The 27,748-nt window shown below is 39.9% G+C and overlaps 4 non-coding genes across 4 annotated transcripts; all 4 read right to left on the bottom strand.

Moving 5' to 3' along the window:
* Window positions 1-26,642: 26,642 nt before the first annotated feature.
* On the bottom strand, window positions 26,643-26,716 carry TRNAT-AGU (transfer RNA threonine (anticodon AGU)). The gene has a single exon. It is a non-coding gene; the product is annotated as a tRNA-Thr (tRNA).
* A 294-nt stretch (window positions 26,717-27,010) lies between these two features.
* TRNAT-AGU (transfer RNA threonine (anticodon AGU)) lies at window positions 27,011-27,084 on the bottom strand. The gene has a single exon. It is a non-coding gene; the product is annotated as a tRNA-Thr (tRNA).
* A 270-nt stretch (window positions 27,085-27,354) lies between these two features.
* TRNAT-AGU (transfer RNA threonine (anticodon AGU)) lies at window positions 27,355-27,428 on the bottom strand. The gene has a single exon. It is a non-coding gene; the product is annotated as a tRNA-Thr (tRNA).
* Window positions 27,429-27,603: 175 nt separating this feature from the next.
* Window positions 27,604-27,677, bottom strand: TRNAT-AGU (transfer RNA threonine (anticodon AGU)). The gene has a single exon. It is a non-coding gene; the product is annotated as a tRNA-Thr (tRNA).
* Between the last annotated feature and the right edge of the window lie 71 nt (window positions 27,678-27,748).

The following is a 27,748-nucleotide window of genomic DNA, read 5'->3' as shown; positions in this document are numbered from 1 at the left end:
CCAAGTGGCACCAAAATGATGATGTGGACAATTTGCAAGGAAACTCTTTGTCGCATGTTAGCCACACATGTATTTTTTTTCCATGTGGCATATAACGTGCAATGTATTAAAAAAATTAACTATGGTTGTTAATTCAGGTAAAATAAAATTATCGGTGATTTAACCCATCTAATTCCACAAATTATAAGAATCTTAAGTACGTACTATAAAATTGATTTTGTGAATCATCCATGTTATTATTTTGACTTTATATGGATACAAAACCTGTCACTGCGACTTTATTGTAATTGGAGCAAAACTTTAATGATTTTCTAATCGTATTTTAAAGTTTCATGACTATACAATAAACAACGATCACACCGTGAGTGTTTTTTACCTTGCAATTTAAAGATGAAAAATAATTCTTTTGTTTGTGTGAAATTTTAATTTTATAACGTATATCATTTTAGCTACTCAATATTCTTGAAATCACACATCTTCTATTAACGAGGAAAACTCATATTTCATTAATAAAAAAAGCTTGAAATTACACCGTCCGATAAATATTAAGATCGCGATTACACTATTTTAAACATAGAGAATAAATCTGGAAAATTGTATCATATTTTGTTTTCAAAACATAGTGTGGACAATATTCTCGCACCTGCTACATGTTCTTGGAACTAGATCTTCACCTTGAGATGATTTATATTCTAACTTCTTAGTCGTCTAATAGGTATAAAGTCTTTACAGGAGAAGAACTTTCATAGGAAGATCACATTACGCGTTCAATAAAGGATGGAATAGGCTATGACTCGAAAGTGACTCAACTTACGTGGTTTCAATCTTCCGTTCGCGCTCATGCTCGGTTCCGTGGGTTCTAATCAATGAATGGAAAAAGTGCATCAGGATGCTGAATCAGATGCAAGTGGTTGCAACCCATGTGTTCCGTGAAGGTAACAAAGCGGTTGATTGTCTTGCTTCCCTGGGTCGGCTTAGTGATACGGAGCAATGGTGGGACTCGGCGCCCGCTGTTTGTTTGCCTTTAATCTTTGAGAATGCGTCTGACCGAGCTGTTTTTCGGTTTCAGTAAACTTTTTTTTTTTTTTTACTACTTTGTATGATTTTCCTTTTTCTATTATTAATAATATTAGGTCGCGGGTCAGCAGTTTGCAGGGGTGCCAATCTAGTTGGGATGTCCTGCTCTGTTCTTCCCTCCGCCTCACTTTTACTCAAAAAAAAAGTTTTAATTTGAAAAAAATCCATCCAAAAAGTACCAAATGGACATCGAATCGAGAAATCAAATAACTATTAAAAAATCCGGTACCGGGGTAAATCCAAACATAATGATATTTTTTTTTTTTTGGTAAGAAGGGAAGAAAAAAAACAAACAAACAAAAACCTAACCCGGGATCAGTCTAGGAAGACTGAAGAAGAGAAGGTAACAGAAAAGAAGGAGGAACGGAAAGGGTAGAAACACCTAACATCCCCCCATGCCCAGCAGCTGCCAAGCGATCCGCCACGCGGTTTTGCTCCCTATAAATATGGGAGAAGGTAAGAGAATCGAAGGCAGGACGAAGCCTCAAGATGGCTTTAATGAGATTCTGACTCTTAAGACAAACAGCCTGTCTATCCGAAATCCTGTTGATAGCCTCCAAATTGTCAGACTCCACCGAAAGTCTTTTAACACCCATGCGAATGGCGAGTTTAATGCCAGACAAGATCCCCCAGAGCTCTGCAGTAAAGGAGGAGCCCGTACCTAAGTTATGGGTAAACCCAGCCAGCCAGGCGCCACCAGCATCCCGAAGAACTCCACCAGCAGCAATTCTGCCATTACTAAGGCAGGAGCCATCCGTATTCAACTTGACAACCCCTTCCCTGGGCTTCCTCCAACCAACTAACTGGACCTCTTTAATCGGGGAGGGGTGAACCAGGGGCTCTCCTTCAAAACTCTTTGTAATAACAGAGAGTTTTTTCGAGAAGTAAAACTGGAGGTCAGGAATAAAGACAGTCTTCTCAGCAAATAACTCTTCATTCCTCCATTTCCACATTTGGTGACAAATAATAGCGAAGAGAATAGCCCCGTGCTCCATACTGGCCAACAAATTCCCATTAACGCCTTCAGAGAACCAGTCAATATCAGAGAACCCCATAAAGGAAGGAAGGATGTGGTGAGGAAGGACCCCTTCCCAAACCTTTCTACTATTCGGGCAATCCCTCAAAGCATGGCACAATGTTTCCACATGGTCGTTGCATCTGCTACAGGCACCAGATACAGCCAAGTGCCTTCTGTGTCTATCTGCATTCGTGAGGAGCCTGTCTTTGACTCCCAGCCATAGGAAACTCCTAATGCGGTAGGGGACTTTGAAGGCCCAAATGGAATTCCAAATTTCCAAAGGAGGATCAGCCCTATTAGGGGTAAAAGCTTCATAGGCCGATTTGCAAGAATAAGAACCATTATTAGTCAAGGCCCAGCAGTGTCTGTCCTTATCCTCCTCTTGATTACTAATCTTCACACTTCTAATATTAAGGAGGGTCTCCAGGCTAAGAAAGGAGTCGAACTTAGACCAGATCCAGTCTCCCTCCGAGTCCACCACATCAGCAATTCTCCAGGAGAGGAGATCATTCGGCGGAGGGGCGATGCACACCTCAATCAACGGTTTGTCACCAATCCAGGTGTCATACCAGAAACTAATGGATCTCCCATTACCCACCTCCAAGCCAATCCCCGTACAGAACTCAGCAAAAACAGCACTAAGCCCTTTCCAGAGGAAGGAACAGCTGACAACCCTCTCCTTCGGGCCACCAAAGATTCTATCTTTCCTATACTTGCCGCACAGAAGACGAACCCAAAGGGAGGAGGGGGATTGCCACATTCTCCAAAGAAGCTTCATTAACAGGACTTTATTATTGTCCTTAGCTTGCCTTATACCAAGACCCCCCCTGCTCTTAGGCTGGCAGGCTTCCTTCCAAGGGACCAGGTGAATCTTCCTCCCATCCCCAGACTCTCCCCACAGAAAACGCCGATTAATTTTATCAAGGTCGTTGAGGACCGGCTCAGGGAGCTTACAGGCTTGCATGATGTGATTTGGAGCAGCGCAGTTGATAGACTGGATTAAAGTAAGGCGACCTGCAAGGGAAAGAGAATTAGCTTTCCAGCTAGCAAACAAACCGTTAGATTTGTCCAAAATATCTTTAAAAGAGGCTTTGGACACCCTGTCACTATGAAGAGGGACCCCAAGGTATTTCCCAAACGATTGAGTCAGGGGAATGCCAGACATCTCACTCAGTCTTCTACACAAGCTATTATCCATATTCTTGGAACAAAGCATACGGGATTTATGGATGTTAATCTTCTGGCCAGAAGCCTCACAAAAGCAATCGAGGATATCCATCACAGCCTTAATTTGTTCCTCATTACCCTCCACAAAAAGCATGACATCATCAACAAAGAGTAAATGGGTAACAGGGGGGCAATGTCTGTTGATGGAAACAGGGTGGAGAGTCCCTTTGCTCACCGCCTCTTGGATCAGGTGAGACAATCTTTCCATGGCAATAACAAAAAGGAAGGGGCTCATAGGATCCCCTTGACGAATACCCCTGGATGGAGAGAACTCATCCGACATATCCCCATTGATCATAACCTGGAAAACAGGAGAGGAGATACACTTTCCAATCAAATTCCTCCAGTTCTCCGGGATACCAGCTTTGGCTAAACTATCCAGAAGAAAGCTCCAGTTCAACCTATCATAGGCTTTCTCCAGATCCAGCTTGAGAGCCACGATCCCTTTCTTGCCTTTCTTAATCTTCATAGAATGGACAACCTCCTGGGCAATAACAACGTTATCCATCAATTGTCTTCCAGGAACAAAGCTCCCTTGATTTTGGCTGATAATATCCGAAAGGATCTTCCGGATTCTATTAGCCACAATCTTAGTAATAGCTTTATACAAGACATTACAAAGACTGATGGGTCTCATCTGGAGAAAGGAAGAAGGCTTGGCAACCTTAGGAATCAAGACAATGAGGGTTTTATTAACCAAACTGATATCGTTCAAACCACCAAAGACACCTAACACAAAGCTGTATATACCCTTTTTAACAGTGTCCCAGTGTTTATGATAGAAACTAGCGGGGATACCATCAATACCAGGAGCCTTAGTGGAACCGATGCTGGAGAAGGCCAGATCAATCTCTTTAAGCTCAATGGGATGGAAAGCATTATTAATAGCATCCTCCCCCAAACGAGGAAAGGAAATGCCAGAGTGGGCACTCTCTAGGTCCACAGCTTCCTCTCTGAACAGGTCCTTGTAGAAATCAAGGGCAAGGCGCCGAATGTCCTCCTCCTCAAAAATCCACTCACCACTTTCGTCTTTAATAGCCTCGATCCTATTTCGCTGTCTCCTAATGATCGTTGAGAGGTGGAAAAACCTGGTATTCCGGTCCCCGTCTTGAATCCAAGCCTTCCTAGATTTCTGGAACCACAGAAGCTCTTCCTGTCTAAGCACAGCTTCCAACTCGTTCTGAAGAGCTCTTAGGTGACCATTCAGGCTATGATCAAAACGAACCTCCAAGCAACGCTGAACACCTTCCATTCTCCTCAAGAGTTTGTTCTTCCTCCTGATAATATGACCAAAAGTATTTTTATTCCAAACAGCCACATTCCTCCTGAATTCCTCAGTAGCGAGGAGAACATCAGAGTGGGGATGCCAATTGCTTTTAACGAAATCCTTAAACTCGGGGTGAGACTCCCAAGCCACCAGATACCTAAAAGGTCTATTACCTTTCATCCGATTTCCTTTGACCAAATTAATGAGGATAGGGCAATGGTCTGAGTGACGGAAAGGGAGATTAAGTACCTTGACCTCAGAAAACCTATAAATCGCTGCAACATTAGCGTACACCTTATCCAACCTAACAAACACATTATTCCTTTTCCAGGTAAATTTGTGGCCAGCAGCACCCAGGTCCGAAAGCCCACACATATCCATACTTTGCTTATGATTAAGACACCGGTTCACATAATGATTACCCCCTCCTCTCTGATCACTCAAGAGGGCAATGTCATTAAAATCCCCGGCAACCAACCACGCCTCCACCATGTTAGAGCTAAAAGAATGAAGGATCTCCCACAGCCTTCTTCGGTTAGTCGAAACAGGATCAGCATAGACGAAGGTAATAAAGAAGGGTTTATTACCCGGGTAACACACCTTACTATGGATGAATTGACTGTCCATAGTAACAATATCAATATTGACTTGACCTGGCTTCCAAAAGAGCCAAATCCCCCCTGCCCGGCCAGTAGCCTCCGACCTGACGCAATTCCAATTCTTAAACTTTCTAACCACCTCATCTGCTTTGGCTCCACTAACCTTGGTCTCAAGAAGGACAAAGCAGGAAGGGTTAAACTGTTTAATGAGATCATTGACATGAATGCGGGTAGCCTTGCTCGCCGCACCTCTAACATTCCAAACGAAGAAGTCCATCAGAGGGGGAGACTACAGACGCAGGCCCAAACCCTAGATCAGGTATTTGTTTGGGGCTCCGGAGAGCCTAGAGGCGGTCCTAGAAGGACCCCTTTTATCCAAAGAATTCAAACCATGAAGGTTCTTTTTAGGTTTCCCTTTGGGATTCTTCATGTTTAACTTACTCACTCCTATAGTCTTACCAATAGGAGCATCAACAGGAGGATGTAGAGTACTCGCCTCCCTACTCAAACCCTTCCCAGCTGACAGGATAGACTGGGGAATCTCTTTGCCTTTAGCAGAAGCATTAGAGACAAAGAGAGGATTAATAGAATTACCCAGACTAGAGGCATGCTCTACCGACTCCAGACCAGGCATGCTTAAATCAATCTGCTTATCAGAAGGATCCGAGTCTTGATCTTCCTCCATAGACAAAACACCGAACCTTGACCCGGAACCCGAAGCTGAGTCCACTCCAGTCTCAATCCCCTTCTTAATATCCGGGGGTCTGACCTTGATCTCAGGAGCAATCTGGAGAGTAGTCATCTTCGTACTGATATCTGGTGAATGATTAGCATTAACATTAGCCTGTGGCTTCCTTCTCACTGGTCTCTTGGCAAGCATCCATGGGCCAAAGCTCCTTACTTCCCCTTGACTCTTCTCAGCTTCGCCTATAATAGGTTGCACCAACTCCTCCACGTCCTTCCTCCTCTTAGGACAACCCTCAAGGGTATGGCCAAACATACCACATTCATAGCAGATGTTGTGTATACCTTCATATTCAATATGATAGACCTTGTTTTGAGTACAGAACTGAGAAAGAAGAGGCTTAGCGAGATCAATATCGATACAGACCCTGGCAAACTTGCCTCTCACTGCCCCAATGGTAGTCTTATCAACATGGTGGACTTTCCCAACAAGGCTACCAATCTTGTTCAGGAACCTATCACTGTAGTATTCAAGAGGTAGGCCCGGGAACCTAACCCAAGTAAGGATCCTGTTAACAGAGCAATCATGGGGATCAAAATTTGGGACCCAAGGTCTTAGAGCCAACACATGATTGGAGATAATATACGGACCACCATTCACAACAGCATTGAAATCCTCAGCCCTTGTGAATTTAATGACATAATAGTCATTTTCAAGGTCTGTGATAGTAACCTTTCCTTTCTTTGCCCATTGAGCCTGGATCCTCTGGGCAAAATAATTGAAACTGATCCTTTTCCCCAACACAGTGACGATTAACGCCAATTTCCACTTCGATCTCATGACCCGCTTGTCATCTGAGGACAGCCGGATCCTAGGACACAGCGGGTTATCAGGCTCTCCATCCTCAGAATCGGAATCAGAGAGAAAATCCCCGGAATCATTCTCAAAAGCATCCACCTCCATCATGGGATCCTCCTCTGACACCCCTAGCAACTTATCCCTCCAGGAGGGCCCTCCCAAATCCACGGAAACTTCCGCTTGAGCGGCTTGCGTAGTCTGTGCGGCTTGCGCGGCCTGCGCGGCCTGCGCGGCCAACGAAAGTCGCACGGCATGCTCATCCTGCTGGGGAGAGACGGCCCGTACTCCCTGTGGCCCAAGCACCGGAAGCGGCCCTCTAACTCCGGAATCATACGCGTGTCCCTCCGCGAAAAACGAGTCCAAAGCCGCGGCCGCGGCACCAACACCTTCCAGCCCCCGATCGGCCGCCGCATCCCTAGAAGCCCCCAACGACACCGACGCACCCCTAGCACCCCCCGTCGAAACCGCCGAATCTGCCTCCCCACCATCCACCCACTCCGATCTACTCCTATCCCTCGACCGATCCCTCCGAATCCCGCTGCTCCGCCTCCTCCCCCGAGGAGATCCCTCGGATCTCCCATCATCCGCCGCCGCCCACGCCTCATCGATCCCGGAGCCATTGCCCCGCCCGCGCCCCGCCACCACCAGATCCGACACAGGCCAGCCGCCTGCCTTCACCGACCCATCCCCCTTAACCTTCACGATCGCCTTGGTCATCGCCGAGAGAGAGAGAGAGAGATTTACTTTTCTTAAATTCTACTATTAGTTATAGTTAATTTAGTTATAACTAATTGAGAGAGAGAGAGAGAGAAAATTGAGTTATAAAATTGATCCTGTGTTTTAGAGAGAGAAGAGAGATCTGAAAGAGAGGAGATAGATCTAAAAGAGAGAAATAGATCTGAGAGAGAGAAGATAGATCTCAAAATTCTCCATCTTCATAAAAATTCTTCACCATGACAACAGATCTGAGAGAGAGAAGCCAGATCTGAAAAAGAGAAGATAGATCTAAAAGAGAGAGAAAGATCTAAAAGAGAATAGATCTCAAAACTCTCAATCTTCATAAAAATTCTTCACCATGACAACAGATCTCATAATGATATTTAACATTCCTAAATACCGTTTATGCCACTTTCTTGAATATAAAATAGAATTAGTGAATTGTTTAAAAATAGTGTTAAAAACGACGAGAGTTTAATTGAATTGCATCATGTGCTGTCTCTTCTCGTGCGTTGTCGGTGTCCGGTCCACTAGATATTAATTTGAAAGAAATTTTTGACTTTGTCTTTGTCAAATCTTCACTTTCTTCTTTGTTTTATCAACATTTTATATTCTCAGCTCTAAACTTATTAAAAAAATGCAATTTGCTGCAGAATTTTTTGGAGTTCTTGCTCTCTTTGATAGGTGTTAATAAATAAAAAATAAAATTATAGGTAATCAGACAATATTTAGGACAAACCAAAATGAAATAATGACTTATATTTTAATACCCAATTGTTTGTTAGAAGTTGAAATGATTGTTGATTTTATAATAAATTTGATATAATAATACATTATGATAAAAGATAAATAAATCAACACCCCACGTGAACCAATCACCATGTCCTAGTTAATAACAATAGTCATTTATAACAGCTATATGTATATCTATAAGTTTTATACATAAGTTTCCGTTTGTTTTACCTACTGTTTGTTGTTGCTGTTTGCCGTTACGGCTTGCTATTTGTTGTTGATGTTTGCTGTTTGCTTTACGTTTTGCTGTTTGCTGTTGGGAAAAGCAGATTTTCCAAAAAGCAGAGATTCTTTGCTTTTGTAAAAAACTGCTTTTCAGGTGTGAAAGGCAAACATGAGGTCACTAACCAAACACATAATGTTGTTTTTCATATGTAAAAGGCAAACATGAGGTCACTAACCAAACACCTAAAACTCTCATTTTTTAAGTGAAAAGGCAAATATGAGTATGAAAAGGAGCAAACAAACACCCCCTTAAACAAAAGACACGGTAAATCTAAAATCTATCGATTCCTATAAACATGGTTTACAGTTAGTGCACGCCGAATCTGGTTAGACCATTAGAGGATTATGCTTTCATTGTTATTTCTACATGTGTCTTGAGTAACGATTAGAGCATAAAAACTGACAAACTACGGAAAGGTCATTCACAAAACCCTAGAATTCTCTTATTCTTTATTTTCATTCTCTCAAAGTCTATTAACTCAAGAATCACAATGTCGCCGTCTCTCATTTGACTCACTCTTATCTTATTTCAGGAGATTATCACCATAGATTACGTAACAGGAGTTTTTCCTCCAAATTTCTCACATCAAATTGCTACAGTGAACATGGATCGAACCTCGCCTCCATTGCTCATGTAAAAAAACCAAAAAATCCTGCTAGCCCTTCTATTATCTTAATCCCGCAAAGAAAATTCCCCTTGATCCAAAATCACTGCTGGAGCCCAAAACAATAGTAGATGCTAGTGGAAATCCTATCACCTTTGAAACTATAACCCTCGAGCTAGATCAATGCCTAAACGACTATTTCGGCTCCTTGGATCCAGAAAGGAGGAAATTCATCGATGGTCTCACTAAATAGGTGGTCTACAATGTGGATATGGTCCAGGAAAGCATGCATGAGATAAGCCAAGACCACACTACCGAGATGGATCATGTTTAGACCTAGATTTGAGCTGTTGAAGCAGCCATTCACTTGAACAAAGAAGGCTTCGTAGCTTGCTCCATGGGAGATCACATCATCCAAACTTACACTAACAAAAGAGGTCTCACAGACATCAAAACATGCATACTTAGGAAAAAGATCCAGGGAATGAGAGCGTAGCCTCAACTCATATAGATGCCATCGCTCTAAATGACCTCCATCACCCTCAAGTGAAAGTAGCTGGAAAGAATCATCGGAGGAAGTATGTTCCACCTAGAGGAAACATGCACTTGGGAGAAGCTTTGTCAAGATAAGATCTCCTCGAAGTAAAGTTTTATATCGGAGAAATGATATCGAGCCAAGGTCTCCTCGAGATCGATGTTTATACCAGAGAAACTCTATTGAGCTAAGATCTCTTCGAGGCCGGCGTTCACCCCCGTAGAAAAACTTACCCCAAAAGCCATACAACTCATAGATATCCATGAAGAATGATGATATATACTGTTGGTCCCTTATAACGTGACAAGTTAGTTCCAAGGGGGGGATAGGAACTATTTAAAATTTTGTCCGTTAAGGCTGACTTCTTTTCGTCTGAAAAGGTTTACACAGCGTGACTAAGTAGTTTGAAGACACAAGCTTAGTCAACTTGTGACTAAGTCTGTTTCTTTCCTTGAGTCAGGAAATAGCACTTAGAGTCTATTCCTGAACTCAGCTTTTTAGTATACTTGACTCAGCGTGAGCTCGTTACTTAGTCAGTTTTATAGCAAGCAATATGTAAAGGAGTTTAAGGGTTAGAAAGATATTACTCAGCAGACTTATCCTGGTTCGGCCTCTCCGCCTACGTCCAGTCCCCGGAACTCGTTCCGAGCTTTTTGAATTCTCTACTGAGCTCTTTAAAGGTAGAGCACGAAACCTTTTACAATAGAAGCTGAGTATACAAGAGCACCTTCCTCTATACCTCTACTCACTCCTATATCTACCGCTGAGTACTATAACCGAGTACTCAGCCTCTCCTTTCTATTCTTCTAGAAATGATGAAGTGTTTGTCCTAAACAATAATTGCTAAGACACTTTAGATGATTGAAAATCACTCTAGACTTTTACACAATAATATGGGAATTGGTGTAAGGTTTTTGCTTTGCTTTTCTCACAGAACTTCTTGTAGAAATTTAGTCAGCGTTTTGACTAGTTGAAGATCTACATCGATTGAAGCAAATGGATGGCCTTTATATAGTGACACTTGAGGCACCTGGTCATTTCGAATTTCGAAATAACCGTTGGAGGGAAACGGCTTCCTGTCGTTGTCACTCAGTACGCGCTCAGTGTCGTTGGCCAATGAGATTCATGCATCTTCTGTCCACGGCAGTGCTCGGCAGCTTTTCGTCTGGCAAACAGAATGTTTCGACATTTTTGGCAAAGTCTTCCAGACAGCTTCCTGCGCCTTTTGAATCTTTACCCAAAGTAGAAATACTTTGTCTAGAAGTTGATCCTTGTCTGCCGCTGTCCTGACTGCTTGTCGCTTGACTCAGCAGCTTCCTCTTGAAGCTTTTGCTAGAAGGCTTCTCGATCCTTCTATACGCTGAGTCGTCGTTTTGCTTGAAACGGCTACGTTTCATCTTCTTGGGCCGTGAGGTCTTTGATCATGTTGACTTGGGCTTGACTTCCACTCATGGGCTTTTAGACTTTAAAATCTTAATGTCTTATAGATAAATAAACTCAACATTGAACAAACACATTAGTATAAAATAAATCAAAGCATTTAAATTTAATGTGTTAGAATATTTTTTATCAATTACTTAAATAATTTTGTCAAATCAAAATCATGTGGAAAGGTGTTTCAACAAACTCCCCCATTTTGATGTTAGCAAAAATATTCAGTCAAGAACTCAGTGTTGAGCTCCCCCATGATAGTTGACCTTATCTTACTCAGTATACTCCCCCGTAAGGGTTGAGCGACTGACTTAGATTTACTTTAAACATTTCAAGGTTTAATCAAGTAAGTCTAAGGTCAGTTTTCAGAGTTAGGTCAGCTCATGGAACATATTCTATTTAACTCAGTTTATGCGGAAGATTTAGATATCAGAGAGCGCTGAGTATTTCTTTGTTCAATGTGTTTAAGAAGACATGTAAAAGCGGTCAACATATTGATCAACACAGCATGCAATCATAAAGCACTGTAGACAAATAGCACAGTTGATTTAGTGAAGATGCGTTTAACTATTAAATACAAAACATAAGTAAGCATCAGATAAGATTGGTTAATTGAAAAGGATAGATGCATCAAAGTTTTGTATTCAGGGTCAGCACAACAAAAGTACATAAGGGAAAGACTACAAGTTTTAACAAAATGACATCTAGTCAATCCTAGTAAAGCTAAAGCTATTTCTTCTTGTAGTTGATTTGGGCTTCATGCTCTTTAGCTTTACCCTTTCCCTTTTGTCTTTGCTGACTACCTGAAGCTTCTTCTGAATGTTGGGTTCTTTGAGCTTGAACTTTCTCCCCCGTTTTGCCACCATCAGCAGGAGGAGGAATGAAAGTGTCTTCAATGGCAGCTTGAGTTAGGTGTTTTGAGAATGCCTTTAACTTTCGTGTGCTGGTATTTATGCCATCGAAAATGGGAACACCATCACCCAAAATATCCTGTGGAATCCTGACATCAGCAGCACTCAGCATACTCAAAACATATGCTTGAGACTTTCCAACCCAGTGTATGCTGTCAGTGAGCATTGCAAAAGCTTGATGAAACATCTTTAGCAAAGGCGAATCAAAATACTCACGCTGAGCATTGGTGTGTCGCACGTGGTTGAAAGTAACGCGAGAGTACTTCAGGATCTCGTTTGTTTTGAGCTGGTCAGTTTCCATCTCTTCCTTGCTTAAGTTTAGCAGGCGGACAACCTCGCTAATTTGCTCAATGGAGCATTGTGAGGAGGAAGAGAGTTGGTGATTGGTTTTCTCTTGCTCAGTATGAAGCTGGTTGAATAGATGATGAACTTCGACACAAGTTGCATACATTGAGTTCGCAGTTGATAATTGATGAATTTCACCCTGTAGAGAGTTTATGTGGTTTACCATGGTCAGCTGGAGTTCGGCCAGCTTCGTTATAGAGTCATGTCTGGGCTGTTGAGATTGTAATGAAGTCATGACACTCAAAAGATCCTTCAGACCTTTGATCTCAGAAAGAAGCTGAGTGACAGATGAAAGCTGAGTAGGCTCAACATTAGTAGACCCAGCGGCATTGGTGTTTGATTGATGAAGGTCCTGGATAAGAGCTTGAGCTGAGTCAACGATTCTTCGACCAGACTCAGATGCATTTAGATAGCTGAAGGCTCCATCATTTGTTGGCCCAGATGCCGGAGGAGGAGTAGAACCGAATGAAGGATGTGTTTGGTTCTGCTCAACATTTGAAGTGCCAGCATTATCAGCGGCTGGTCTTGAATTAGGATTTCCAGCAGAAGCTGACTGGATTGTATTCTGCACTTGGATTTGTGGAAGAGGAGGATCGGCAGAATGTGTTACTTGCTCAGGGTCAGGCTGAAGCTGACTAGATTTCGGAAGCTGAGGAAGTTCAGTGTTCACCTGAGCAGGTAATTCCTTAGCTTGCTCAACGTGTTGAGGAGCAGGGTCTTTGAGCACTTGCTCGGCATCATTTTGGCTGGGAGTAGCAGTTAAGTCGGCATGTTCCTTCGGCTGAGAAACAGAGGCTTGATTTTCTTGTTTCTCTGGTTGAGACTCAGGAGGGTTAGAGAAGAACTTAAGATGTACATCTGTAAGGTCAGAGATCTCATCCCTCAGTGGTGAGTCACCCATGAGGTCAATGACGGGTGCTCGAAATGCCTTCTTCTTTCTCAGTCTCTTTAGCTTTGGAGGAGTAGGGTCAGCAGGAATGGACTCAATGGAGTCAGTGGGTGAAGCTTCCCTTTGAACAGCGGGATGATTTGTCGTTGGCTCATCGTCTTCTTCATCAACCAACTCAGTGTTGATCGGTTCATATTGCTCATCATCAGCTGTCTCCTCAGTGTCATCCTGACCACCCAGTTCTTCTTCTTCTTCAAACTGACCATCCAATTGGTCTTCTTCTTCCTCTTCTTCAAACTGACCACCCAATTGGTCTTGTTCTTCCTCTTCTTCTGACTGTTGTTCAGCGTCAATGTCTTGACTTTGTACATAATGTGAGTTAGGAGGAACGACAACGTCAGTTGGAAGGGCATCGATAGGTCTTAACTCAGAGGAGAGTTTCTTTTTCTTCCTTAGTGGTTGCTCAGCAGCGTCCACTCTTTCTTCTACCTCAGGCTCAGCTTGCCTTGGTCTTTTCTCAGCTGACCTTGGTCCACCCTGACCTTGCTGAATTTGAGGCTTGGTTCCTCCGCATACAGATTTGAGCTTCTTTAGTGTAGAGGCAGCTCCTTTAGAGGTGCTTTGCACAGCTTTCCTCTTTCTTTGCGTTCTTCCCTTTCGAGTCACTGTCCCCTCAGTTTCCTGGTCAGCAGCCCCTTTCCCTTTCTTGGGCACAATTGGTTGGTCATATGCCAGGCCGAACAGGACAGCAGCGGTAATCTCGGTTCCCCAAGTGTGGATTTCCTCGACCAGGCTTACCCCTTGATCCTTGAGGATTTTGGTGATAATGGAGCCTAGCCTAAGAGTTCCAGTGCTTCTTTGAAATCCACCGATTATGAAGACGGGCATGTTGATCAGCATGTAGGTCAGTATATGCCATATGAAACACTGCTCGAAGTTTGTCGCTGAGTTGGTGCAGTTAATTTTGGGGAAGAGGAAATTGGTCAGTATGTAATGGGCCATCTTCTGATTCTGACCCATGGAGGTACTTGAAATCTCACCTACATGACCAGGAGGTTTACAGAACTCATGGACGTAGTTGGTTTTGTCTTGATCACCCGATTTACGAAGAATTGCTCCTTCGTTTTTCAACTTGAGTAGTGAGGCAAAGTAAGCGGGGTTGATGAGGATATCCTTCCCCGAGACCTTGGTGACCATATAGTCCCGGTTATCATCCGCGACCTTTAGGTTAGCGTAAAATTCCTTAACCATCTCTGGGTAAGTAGCCTCACGAACTGAGAATAGCTCGGTCCAGCCGTTGTTCTTGATCCAGTCACAAAAGGGTTGCTCAGCCTCCACAAAACCCCTTGAAAACCAACGCGAGTGGTCAACCTTATACCCCTCACGCTCTCGTAAACTTGAGAGTAGGTGCGTTCCACGATCTTCTTGCCTTTGTCCTTTTGCTGTTTTCCCTTCGAAGAGGCAGCTTGGTCAGCTTTGGTGTGCTTGCTCGGTGTAGTGACCTTAGAGTGGTCACGCTGGGCAGTAGATGAAGGATTTTCATCGGACCGATTAACGGCACCGGAGATATTCTGAGAATCTTTCGTCATGATTCTTAGAGAGGTTTGAGAAGTTTGGGAGATTTTAGAGAGAATATGAGAATACCAGAAATTTCTAAGCGTAAAGAGATAAAAGTGGGAAATCATCCACTATTTATAGAGGTGTCAAATTGATCCTACGCGTTGAGGTGGCCGTTTGACCTCGAGATACTCAATCGAAAAATATTCTGGCATTTATGACACATTCGGCGCATGTGTTTTCTAATCATTGCGCCTACGTCATCCTAGGTGGCTATTTAATTCGCGTGTTATGCATTAAAGTTTGCAACGGATCTTTACTCAGTGTTAAGGATCTCAAACGTTTAAGATTCTGAGTAGTCAATTGTTACGCAAGGGAATAATTCTTATGCTTAGTTTCTCAGCTTAAGATAAACACTCAGCATGTAAATCTACTCAGCATGTGATAGTAATTGTTTTAGTATAGATCATTCAGCATGGTAATTCACTCAGCATGCATACTATACTTGGAATTTATTGAAGAGGATTAAACATACCAATGGCTTCGCTAAGTATGTTGAATTGCTCACGAGCCAGTGGCTTTGTGAAGATATCAGCAAGCTGCTCATCCGTTGGGACATAGGTCAGCTTGATCTCTCCTTTGAGTACATGATCTCTGATGAAGTGATGCTGACATGCTTCACCCTGCTGTGCTGGATTGGGTTCTTTGATAAGTCAATGGCACTCTTGTTGTCACATTTGACTTCAATTGTTTTAGTCCGAACGCCAAAATCTTCAAGCTATTGCTTAATCCATAGGACTTGAGCAACACAGCTTCCAGCAGCAATGTACTCAGCTTCAGTGGTTGACAGGGCTACTGACGCCTGATTCTTACTGAACCAGGACACAAGACAGCTCCCAAGGAAGTGGCATCCTCCTGAGGTGCTTTTTCGTTCAAGCTTGTCTCGTCCGTAGTCAGCGTCAGTGTATCCAATGAGTGTGAAATCATGAGTATTGGGATACCAGAAACCTGCATTCACTGAGCCTTGCAAATATCTAAGGATTCTTTTTACAGCTATGTAATGAGACTCCTTAGGGTTAGATTGATATCTAGCACAATAACATACCGAGAACTGAATGTCCGGCCTACTAGCAGTTAAGTAAAGTAGAGAACCAATCATACCTCGGTACAATTTGCTGTCTACTGACTTACCATTCTCATCAGCGCATAGGACAGTGTCAGTGTCCATTGGGGTAGATATTGACTTACAATTCTCAAGTTCATACTTCTTCAATATCTCCTTAGCATACTTAGTTTGACTGATGAAGATGCCATTTTTCCCTTGTTTGATTTGAAGTCCAAGGAAGAAATTGAGTTCTCCCATCATTGACATTTCAAACTCAGTCTACATCTGCTTACTAAATTCCTTGCACATTGACTCGTTAGTGGCACCAAAAATAATGTCATCAACATATATTTGAGCCAGCGGGGTATCTTTACCCTTCCTCTTAATGAATAAGGTTGTATCAGCTTTACCTCTGACATAATTTCTAGTCAGCAGGAAACTGGTCAGCCTCTCATACCAAGCACGTGGTGCTTGCTTGAGGCCATACAGAGCCTTTTTGAGCTTATAAACGTGGTTTGGGAATTTAGGATCCTCAAACCCTGGAGGCTGATTAACATAAACTTCCTCGTTTATAACTCCATTAAGGAATGCACTCTTAACATCCATTTGAAACAATTTAAAGTTCATATAACTTGCATATGCATATAAAATTCTAATAGCCTCTAGCCTTGCCACTGGGGCAAAGGTCTCACCGTAGTCAATACCTTCTTGCTGACTGTAGCCCTGAGCTACAAGTCTTGCTTTGTTTCTGACCACGTTCCCTTGTTCATCCAACTTGTTGCGGAAGACCCATCTTGTTCCTATGGTCTTCTGGCTTCTTGGTTTTGGCACTAAGTCCCATACTTCATTTCTTCTGAACTGATCAAGTTCTTCTTGCATTGCATTCATCCAGAATTCATCATACTCAGCTTCAGCGAAATTCTTTGGTTCCTGGATTGAGACGAATGCTACATTGCTGAGGTATCTCCTGAGTTGATTTATCGTCATCAGGGTGTTCTTAGCGGCATCAAGAATGGCACTCTCTGAGTGACCTCTTGGTATTCTGATCTCTTTTGGTAGATTGATGTCTTGTGCTGGTTGTGTTTCAACAATCTCTGCAGGTGTAGATTGGTCAATGAAAGTAATTTGAGTTTCACTTTTACCTTTGGTCAGCCCTTGAGGCAATGACTCAGCGGCTGTTTCTTGGTCAGCGGGAGCTGAGTGTGGATCATCCTCAGTCAGCTGCATGTCTCTTCCTGCAGGATTAGTTTCATCGAACTCAACATGTACTGACTCTTATAAGACCTGAGTTCGTTTATTGAAAACTATGTATGCTTTTCTGTTTGTTGAGTAGCCTAAAAAGATAGCCTCGTCAGCTTTTGAGTCAAACTTAGCTAGGCTGTCTTTGGTATTCAAGATAAAACATTTACAACCAAAGGCACGAAAGTATCCAATGTTGGGCTTTCGTCCTTTCCAAAGTTCGTAGGGGGTCTTCTTTAATATAGGTCTAACTAGAGCCCTATTAAGAATGTAGCACGCTGTGTTAACAACTTCTCCCCAAAAGTACTTTGGAAGCCTATGCTCACTCAGCATTGTCCTGGCTATTTCAACCAAGGTTCTGTTCTTCCTTTCAACAACCCCATTTTGTTGAGGCATTCTAGGAGCAGAAAAATTGTGGTTAATGTCGTTGGCTTCACAGAATTCAACAAACTGTTGGTTCTTGAATTCTCCACCATTATCACTACGGATGTGAGCTAACTTAAGGTCTTTATCATTTTCAAGTTTTCTTACTAAATTTGAAAACGTCTCAAAGGTTTCATCCTTGCTACTCGGCAAGATGATCCAAGTGTACCGAGAAAAGTCATCTATAATGACCAAGGAAAATATTCTTCCACCCAAGCTCAGCGGCTGGACTGGACCGAAGAGATCCAAGTGTAGTAACTCTAATGGACGCTTAGTTGACACAATGTTTTTACTATGAAAAGATTGTTTGGTTTGTTTTCCAGCTTGACAGGCGTGGCATAATTGATCTTTTTCAAATTTAAGTTCTGGCAGTCCCTCAACCAATTGCTTTCTTGCTAATTTGGCCAGGAGGTCCATGCTTACATGACCAAGTCTCCTGTGCCATAGCCAGGAATTTTCTTCCTTTGACACTAAGCATACAGTTTTTGAAAACTTCTTTTCTAAGTTCAGCATAAAGACATTATCAATACGAGGGGCAGTTAAAATTAACTCATTTGTTTTACCCTCGAATATTTTACATCCAGTGTCATCAAATATAACTTTTCTCCCATTGTCACATAGCTGAGCTACGCTGAGTAAGTTATATTTGAGTCCGCTGACTAGGGAGACAGACTCAATAGTAGGATTACCACCAATGGTTCCTGACCCTACTATCTTACCCTTTTTGTTATCTCCAAAACTTACACTTCCTCCTTGTTTACGCACAAATGTGATGAACTGAGTTTCATCACCAGTCATATGCCTCGAGCATGCGCTGTCAATGTACCACATCTTTGACTTCTCAGCACACCTCAGGCTTACCTACAATATAGCTAGTTGCTTTTAGGTACCCAATTCTTTTTGGGTCCTTGTTTGTTAGGTTCAACAGGTAAAGCATCATATTTCATTTTATGATGACATACTTGGACAGTATGTCCATTCTTTCCACAGAAGTCACAGCTGACCTTCCGTTTAGGATGTCTCGCTGACTGGTCAGCACCCCAGTGCTGAGCGTGCCAGCACACCTTTATGGTGTGTCATTTCTTCCCACAGAAGTCACACTAGACATTTCGCTGAGGATTCCATCTCTGCTGACTAGTACTTCGGTACTCAGTGTTCAGAGGAATATTTCTTTTATTCAGAACCTTAAGTTGGTTCTGAATAGATGTGACATCCTTTCTCAGTTTCTTAGAATCTGATTGGACCTCAGAGACAAACTTTTGCATAATTTCTACATTACTATGCAAAGTTGAGTTGTCCTGGAGAAGATATCGAAGGTCACTCAGTTTGACCTCCTCAACCTCGTCACATCGCCTGCTGAGTGCTCTAACCTTTTTATTACACTTTTTGACAAGTGTGTAGAGGTCACTCAGGGCATCGACCATTTCATTTCTGAGCAAGGGTAGTGATATTACCTCAGTTGAGTGTTCCTCATCGTCAGATGCAATGGAGGGGTCAGCATGCTCAGAAATACAAGGCTCAGCAAGCTCATCTGCCATGAAGCAGATCTTTGCTGACTCAATGGCATCAGCTTCTGATGATGATGACTCATCACTATCACTCCAGGTTGCCACCATTGCCTTCTTGTCGTTCTTCCTTTCTTTCCTCAGCGTGGGACAGCTTGACTTGATATGGCCAGTTTGATAACATTCAAAGCATGTAATGGGCTTTGAGCTGTCCTTCTTGTACTTGCTGTCGCTGGACTCAGCTTTGTACTTATCAAACTTCTTGTAAGGCTTCTTAGAATATTTGTCATTCTTTCTGAACAGCCTTTTCATCTTTCTAGTGAACATAGCCATTTCTTCAATGTCTGTTGAGCTCCCATCATTGGAGTCAGCTTTCATGACAAGAGACTTTTAGTTATTGTCTTTAGACTTTTCCTTCACCTCGAAGTTCTTCATTGATATCTCGTGGGTCAGCAACGAGCTAATGAGTTCATCATACTTATAGGTGGTTAAGTCTTGAGCTTCCTCAACAGCAGTTTTCTTTGCTTGCCAGCTTTTAGGAAGAATCCTAAGAATCTTCTTGACTTGCTCTTCCTTAGTGAAGATCTTTCCAAGTCTCTTGAGCTCGTTGATTATGTTTGTGAACCTTGCATTCATGTCAGAGATTCCTTCATCATCATTCATTTCAAACAGCTCGTACAACCTCATGTGCTGGTTGACCTTGGATTCCTTCACCTTGTTGGTTCCTTCATAGGTGACCTCCAGCTTCTTCCAGATCTCCTGCGCTGACTCACAACCTGAAATCTTATTGTATTCTGCAGCATCTAACGCACAGTGAAGCATGTTTATAACCGAAGCATGATTTTGTAGCTTCTTGAGATCATCTTCTGTCCATCTAGTCTCAGCTTTAACAATCATTTGGCCGTCAACAGTTTCAACAGGAACAAATGGGCCTTGGACTATAGACAGCCATGCACTCATATTTGTTGCCTGAATGAAATTTTTCATTCTATTCTTCCAAAAGGTATAGTTAGACCCGAAGAATAGAGGAGGCCGAGTAATGGACAGCCCCTCAGGTAAAATCTGAGTTGTCTGATTTCCTGGGAGGAACCGAGTGCTGTTCTCAACCATAGTGGGGATCAGCTCAAGGTAGTTAAACCTTGCACAGTGAGCTTTTAAGCTCTGATACCACTTGTTGTTCCCTTATAACGTGACAAATTAGTTCCAAGGGGGGGATATGAACTATTTAAAATTTTGTCCGTTAAGGCTGACTTCTTTTCGTCTGAAAAGGTTTACACAGCGTGACTAAGTAGTTTGAAGACACAAGCTTAGTCAACTTGTGACTAAGTCTGTTTCTTTCCTTGAGTCAGGAAATAGCACTTAGAGTCTATTCCTGAACTCAGCTTCTTAGTATACTTGACTCGGCGTGAGCTCGTTACTTAGTCAGTTTTATAGCAAGCAATATGTAAAGGAGTTTAAGGGTTAGAAAGATATTACTCAGCAGACTTATCCTGGTTCGGCCTCTCCACCTACGTCCAGTCCCTGGAACTCGTTCTGAGCTTTTTAAATTCTCTACTGAGCTCTTTAAAGGTAGAGCACGAAACCTTTTACAATAGAAGCTGAGTATACAAGAGTACCTTCCTCTATACCTCTACTCACTCCTATATCTATCGCTGAGTACTATAACCGAGTACTCAGCCTCTCCTTTCTATTCTTCTAGAAATGATGAAATGTTTGTCCTAAACAACAATTGCTAAGACACTTTAGATGATTGAAAATCACTCTAGACTTTTACACAATAATATGGGAATTGGTGTAAGGTTTTTGCTTTGCTTTTCTCACAGAACTTCTTGTAGAAATTTGGTCAGCGTTTTGACTAGTTGAAGATCTGCATCGATTGAAGCAAATGGATGGCCTTTATATAGTGACACTTGAGGCACCTGGTCATTTCGAATTTCGAAATAACCGATGGAGGGAAACGGCTTCCTATCGTTGTCACTCAGTACGCGCTCAGTGTCGTTGGCCAATGAGATTCATGCATCTTCTGTCCACGACAGTGCTCGGCAGCTTTTCGTCTGGCAAACAGAATGTTTCGACATTTTTGGCAAAGTCTTCCAGACAGCTTCCCGCGCCTTCTGAATCTTTACCCAAAGTAGAAATACTTTGTTTAGAAGTTGATCCTTGTCTGCCGCTGTCCTGACTGCTTGTCGCTTGACTCAGCAGCTTCCTCTTGAAGCTTTTGCTAGAAGGCTTCTGGATCCTTCTATACGCTGATTCGTCGTTTTGCTTGAAACGGCTACGTTTCATTTTCTTGGGCCGTGAGGTCTTTGATCATGTTGACTTGGGCTTGACTTCCACTCATGGGCTTTTAGAATTTAAAATCTTAATGTCTTATAGATAAATAAACTCAACATTGAACAAACACATTAGTATAAATAAATCAAAGCATTTAAATTTAATGTGTTAGAATATTTTTTATCAATTGCTTAAATAATTTTGTCAAATCAAAATCATGTGGAAAGGTGTTTTAACATATACAACCTCATTAACGAGAATGTGAACTAGAAGCTGAAAAATGTTATAATGGATGATGGAATTGACACTTGGATCCTAGAGGTCACAGAAACCAACTCCACTATCTTTATGCACACATCACATAAGAGCCAATGCCTTTTGGTTTCAATTACCCTAACTCAAGGAATACAATGGGTTGTGATATCCCACTATGTATGTCAAGAACTTTAGAAGATCGCTAGAAACGACGACGACCACTGACACTATCATATGCTAGTTGTTCCCCACCACTCTCTAAGTGTAAAGACCCGATCCAGAGTGGGTGGCACCAAGGTAGAAGGTCTGATCAAGGAACGACCTTAAAGGATGATGATGGGGGCGGGAATGAATTGAATCCCATATCGAAAATGGAGATAGTGATTGAGGCTTATTGGTAAGATGAGAATCTAATACATGCAGACGCGTTTTAAAGCCTAGAGGTCCAATGAGTTGGATTTGGGTCAAAACGGACAATATCTATATGATATTTGATCATACTGTTACACTAAGAGGCATCGACATATTGGTACGAGTAGCTCCCACCAGGGTCCATCCGGAGCTTTAATCAAATGACAATAGAGCATAAGACCATGTAAGACCTTAACTACATGCATAAAAAAGAGAGTGAAAAACCCTAAAAAAATGGGTGGAGAGATTTTCGAAGATAGGTATATAGGTGTGACATCTCAATGTGGATGCGACAATTGATGCCATGGCAAGAAATTTCCGAAGCAAAGATCTGTCTAAAGAACTCACTACACGATGGTCCTGATCTTTCCCATACCTTATATGAGGAGCTAGGAACTTTGTGACGTGGGATGAACATAAACTTAACTCATTATTGCAAGACAAATATCTATTCAATAGTTAGAAACATCAACATCATATTGTATGGGAAAGAGATCGGAAGAGATCATGGGAGCGAATAGAGCGAGATTTTCATCGCTCAATGCACCTTAAAAGAAGGTTTTATACTAGGCCGAAAAGAATCGATGACCTATCAAATAGGACATTAGAACTCTAAAATTTGTAACTCTCAAAGAAGAAAGTCAAGAAAGAGGAGTAGAAAGAAATGAACTGGACATCTCCCCCTTTTATAGGCTTTCAAGACTAAAAAATCAGAATGACAACTTCAGTGGCATCATTACACAAGCTCGACGCTCGAGAACCCTCGATTAATGTGGTTATTTAATGCAAAATAAATTCTTCACTTCTTGCCCCTTTGTAATGGTAGCACACTCACGACACGTGGAAATGATCCGTAAGTGGTATGGACTGATTTGGAAAGATACTGGCAACGATTCACATGCCCTGTCAGTTATCCTCCATATTTCGACTTTAGCCAAACCTCAAACCTCAGAGAAGAACCTTCGATTCTCCGAACCACTATGATGGCAGACTTAGACCGAAGCTCTGAAGAACTTCGACCGACCAGAAGGGGAAAATTTGATAACAGGTAAATAAACCAGTAGGCTATATGAACTAATAAATACGTCCAGATTAATAGTAATAGTGATGCATAACTGCCGCAGACACGAGAGCTAATAAAAAAGACACACTAACCCTAAAAGTTATCAATTTCTATAAATACGGAATACATTTAGCACACGCCAAATTTGGTTGGACCCACTAGAGAATATACTCTCATTGTTATCTCTACACGTGTCTTGAGTAACTATTAGGACGCAGAAACTAACAAACCGCCATAAATGTACTCATCATCTTATAAATAGAAAGAATAATTACGCAGTCAGGGTACTTCATCACAAAACTTTAGAATTATCTTATTCCTCATTTTCATCCTCTCTAACTCTGCTAACTTAGATATCAGAATAAGATCGTCGGATCCTAATTCCTCATTTAGCATCTTTCTTGTTGCAGGACATTATTATCATAGATCATATACCATGGAGTTCTCCTCAAGATTTCTCGCATCACAAGACATAAAATTAGATATGTAATCATAAAACCGAAAATTTGCATGATTCAATTATTAAAATTATTATAATTAACAATTCAATTCCAAACGCAATACAATTAATTTGTTAATAACAATCTAGGCATTAGATGATAAATTAAGAGTACAAAAAAATTTCTAAATCTTTTGATTGAGGAATCAACTTATAACTGAAAGATAAACTTATTCTTTACTTTACTTTGTTTTTTTATTGAATACTGAGTGTTGATCGATCTGCTCTATATTATCGTTTCTCTTTTATTTAAAGTTTATTTTGCTTTCTCCCTATATGAAAGTGCATGTTCTATCTCTCTTTATGGGTGTAATTAAATTTTCATTCATGGAAATAGAGAAGATCTTTTTATCTACACTATATATAGATCTGACTCATTAAACGATCACGAAGTCATTCCTAGAAATATATTAAACGATGAAAGTCGATTTTGGATGGAACGCTTTTTCCACCGCTGTGCCAAAAACAGTTTAAGTACTGTCTACTATTACACTATCACGATCTATGAATTTGAGATGTAATTTTGAATTGTAATTTTTTTAATTACTTTCATCGAGATATACTATTTTTCTATGAATAAAACTATTTTTTTAAAAGTAAAAGAAATGTTAAAAAAATATTACTTACAAATACCAATTAAGGTTGACTTGAGTGATCAATGTCTTTAAACCGTTTAAGCTAGATTTCTACTTCCTAACGTACACAAAAAAACTTTAATTAGGACGTAAAATATGTATGACGAGCCTTGAACCGAAAAAAAAAATATTACATATAATATTTGACCGCTATAGTATATTTAAAGCATATATATTGATAATGTTTTCCATTCAGATTATTTTAGTGGTTACTCCATTCACACATTATTGATCAATCTATGAATGATTAAATTTTAAGAAAAATAAAAAGTCAAATTTTGTAAAAACACATATGCTACAAAAAAAAGTCAATATTTCTTAATACGAATTACAGACAACCTCTTTTTCCTCCATTATTTCACGTGCATGTGCACCAATTAAGTAGATCAACGCGCTTTTACAAAAGATTAATAATACAACCTGATTTTTTTTTTTTAAATAATGCAACCTGAATTCATAAATAAATAAATAATATATATTTTGGATTAATATATGTTTTGTATCTTTATATTTACGTATCAAATAAACAGACAAATATATCATCGTAATTACTAACGAAAAAAATCTACTATTATTTGAGTAGTATTATCATAATTCTGTTACTCTAGTTATCGCACCACTAAAAGTATATTTATTTATCGTTAACAATTATGAAAAAATGTGGTGAAGTTCTTAACCAGTTGGTTGAGAGCTTACCTATGACCCTAGAGGTCATGGGTTCGAATCACATGGATGAGATGGGTTGAGGGTTTTCTTTTATCTTTAATGTAATTTTCCTTTGTTTAAATGAAGTGCATTACGCACAACTTTTAAACAAAACAATTATGAAAACATATTTAAGGCATATGCCGGGGGTGCGGCCGCCCAGACCCAAAATTTCTAATTTTATTGAATATATACTAACTTTTTTTTGTTATAAATGTAGTTATAATACTCATTCAGGTTTAAAGATGGATCAGATAATACGATATTTTAGGTCTAAAATGAGTTCAAATTTCTATTTTAGATTTTAAATACAATTTAAAGGTCCATCATCTCTAATTTCATCTGGGGTTCATAAAATGTCAGGACCAATTCTATGGGTAGCAAGTAGATGGAGGTGATATGAAAACATCAAATATTGACCGTTTATTTAATATATAAATATATATATATATATATATATATAGCAATACCGACAAATATAAAGTCATATATGTATTAGCTCTTATTTTCTTTTGTACATATATAATTGGACTCAAAATATAAGTCCAAAATAAATTTTATTATTATGTCTGCCATACATAGCTTCCTTTTTCCTGATTTGAAAGCATATAGAACATAAATTTATCTTGATATATATTAAAATTTCATTTTCAATATTTTAAATTTCGGCTATTTAATCTAAAAACTGTGACAAAATAAGAAAATATACATTAGACTCAAAAAGTTTAAGCTTATAGTTAATTTTTAAGAATAATTTTTGTTATTATATTTAACGCATTCTCGTATATAATATTTTTATTTTTAGACTTACGGAGTATATAACACATCTTATTTTTATTATATGTTAATATTTTACTAATAAATGGAGATGTAGGAATTTGAAGTTCCGGCTACTTAGAAGTCGTTCTATTTCGTTTTCAAAACAACTTTTAGTTTTTTCGTTCTAAAAAGCAAACTTTAAGTAGACCTATTAAAAAAACATCTTTTAGCATTTTTAATGGAAAAAATAATTATTATTTAAATTTTTTTCACGAAAATAATATTTTAGAATTTTTATTAATAAATATTTTGTATTTATTTAATTTTAATAAAATTAACATTTTTATTTTTATTTGTTGATTTAAAGTATATATATTATTTATGTACATAATAACAACACAAGTCATCAAAAGTTGTTAAATAATGTTTGTTAACAAAAAACTTAAGGATAGGAGTGGTATCTCGAGTCTAAGGGTCTGCTTGTTTTAGGGTTAAAGGAGGTTAATTAAAGGGAGGTTATTTTCCCAATCTTGCTTGGAAATGAGTTTAAATGGAGGTTATTTTTCTAACATTGCTTGTAAATAAGTTTAAATTGAGAGTAAGGTTAAATGGGGGTTAAATAAAGGTTAAAAAATCTTGAAATAACCTCAATTTCAGTCCCACCAAATTGGTAGGATCTGAAGGTTCTCTAAATAACGTTCCCTTCCATTCTTTCTCCTCCCTTTAATGAACCTTATAAAACCTTGATCCAAGCAGATCCTAAGAAAAATCTAAGGCAATAAAAGACTTATGAGGTGTGGCACAATGACATATATATTATTTCATCTCTATAAACTCTAATAACGACATCGAAAATTGAAAAAAAAATTTACGATGTGGTTTATATGTCAATTCACCTATGTGAACTCAAACAACAACAGTGAAAATTGAACAAAAAAAAACCCAACTCCCTTGCAAAGTTCAGGAGCCAATCTACTATTTTGGACAAATTCAGGGAGCTGGTGATGTATTAGGCCTAAATAAAATAAATATGCTTTCATTAAGAGTCGAACTCAAGACCTCCCGCTTACTAAACGGGTGCTCTAACCAACTGAGCTATGAAAGCTTATTTTTTCAAATGAAAAGTAACCATTTCATAAATAACCAACCTGAACTCTAAAAACGAAAATAAAAATCTTTATAAAAAAACGAAAATAAAAATCAAACCTATGTCACAAGAGACGTTTTCTTATGGTGGAGCCCAAAAAAAAAAATTTACGATGTGGTTTATATATCAATTCACCTCTGTGAACTCAAACAACGACAGTGAAAATTGAACAAAAAAAAAACCAAATGCCAATCTACTATTTTGGACAAATTCAGGGAGCTGGTAATGTATTAGACCTAAATAAAATAAATATGCTTTCATTGAGAGTCGAACTCAAGACCTCCCGCTTACTAAACGGGTGCTCTAACCAACTGAGCTATGAAAGCTTATTTTTTCAGATGAAAAGTAACCATTTCATAAATAACCAACGTGAACTCTAAAAACGAAAATAAAAATCAAACCTATGTCACAAGAGACGTTTTCTTATGGTGGAGCCCAAAAAAAAATTTACGATGTGGTTTATATATCAATTCACCTCTGTGAACTCAAACAATGACAGTGAAAATTGAACAAAAAAAAACCAAATACCGATCTACTATTTTGGATAAATAAAATTCAGGGAGCTGATAATGTATTAGACCTAAATAAAATAAATATGCTTTCATTGAGAGTCGAACTCAAGACCTCCCGCTTACTAAACAGGTGCTCTAACCAACTGAGCTATGAAAGCTTGATTTTTTAAATGAAAAGTAATCATTTGATAAATAACCTACGTGAACTCCAAAAACGATAACAAAAATCAAACCTATGTCAAAAGAGACGTTTCCTTCACAGGCTCAATAAATTAAAATCTAAGAGACAATTCCTTTGAGTCCGCCCTAATAATTTAATAACATTAATGAATTTGCTTTCATTGAGAGTCGAACTCAAGACCTCCCGCTTACTAAACAGGTGCTCTAACCAACTGAGCTATGAAAGCTTGTTATTTTTACACAATTATTTCATAAATAACACATGTGAACTCCAACAACAGCAACATGAGACGCTTTT

Source organism: Euphorbia lathyris, chromosome 9, assembly GCF_963576675.1.
Source record: "Euphorbia lathyris chromosome 9, ddEupLath1.1, whole genome shotgun sequence".
Classification (NCBI taxonomy): Eukaryota; Viridiplantae; Streptophyta; class Magnoliopsida; order Malpighiales; family Euphorbiaceae; genus Euphorbia; species Euphorbia lathyris.
This window is presented reverse-complemented; position numbering and strand designations above follow the sequence as displayed.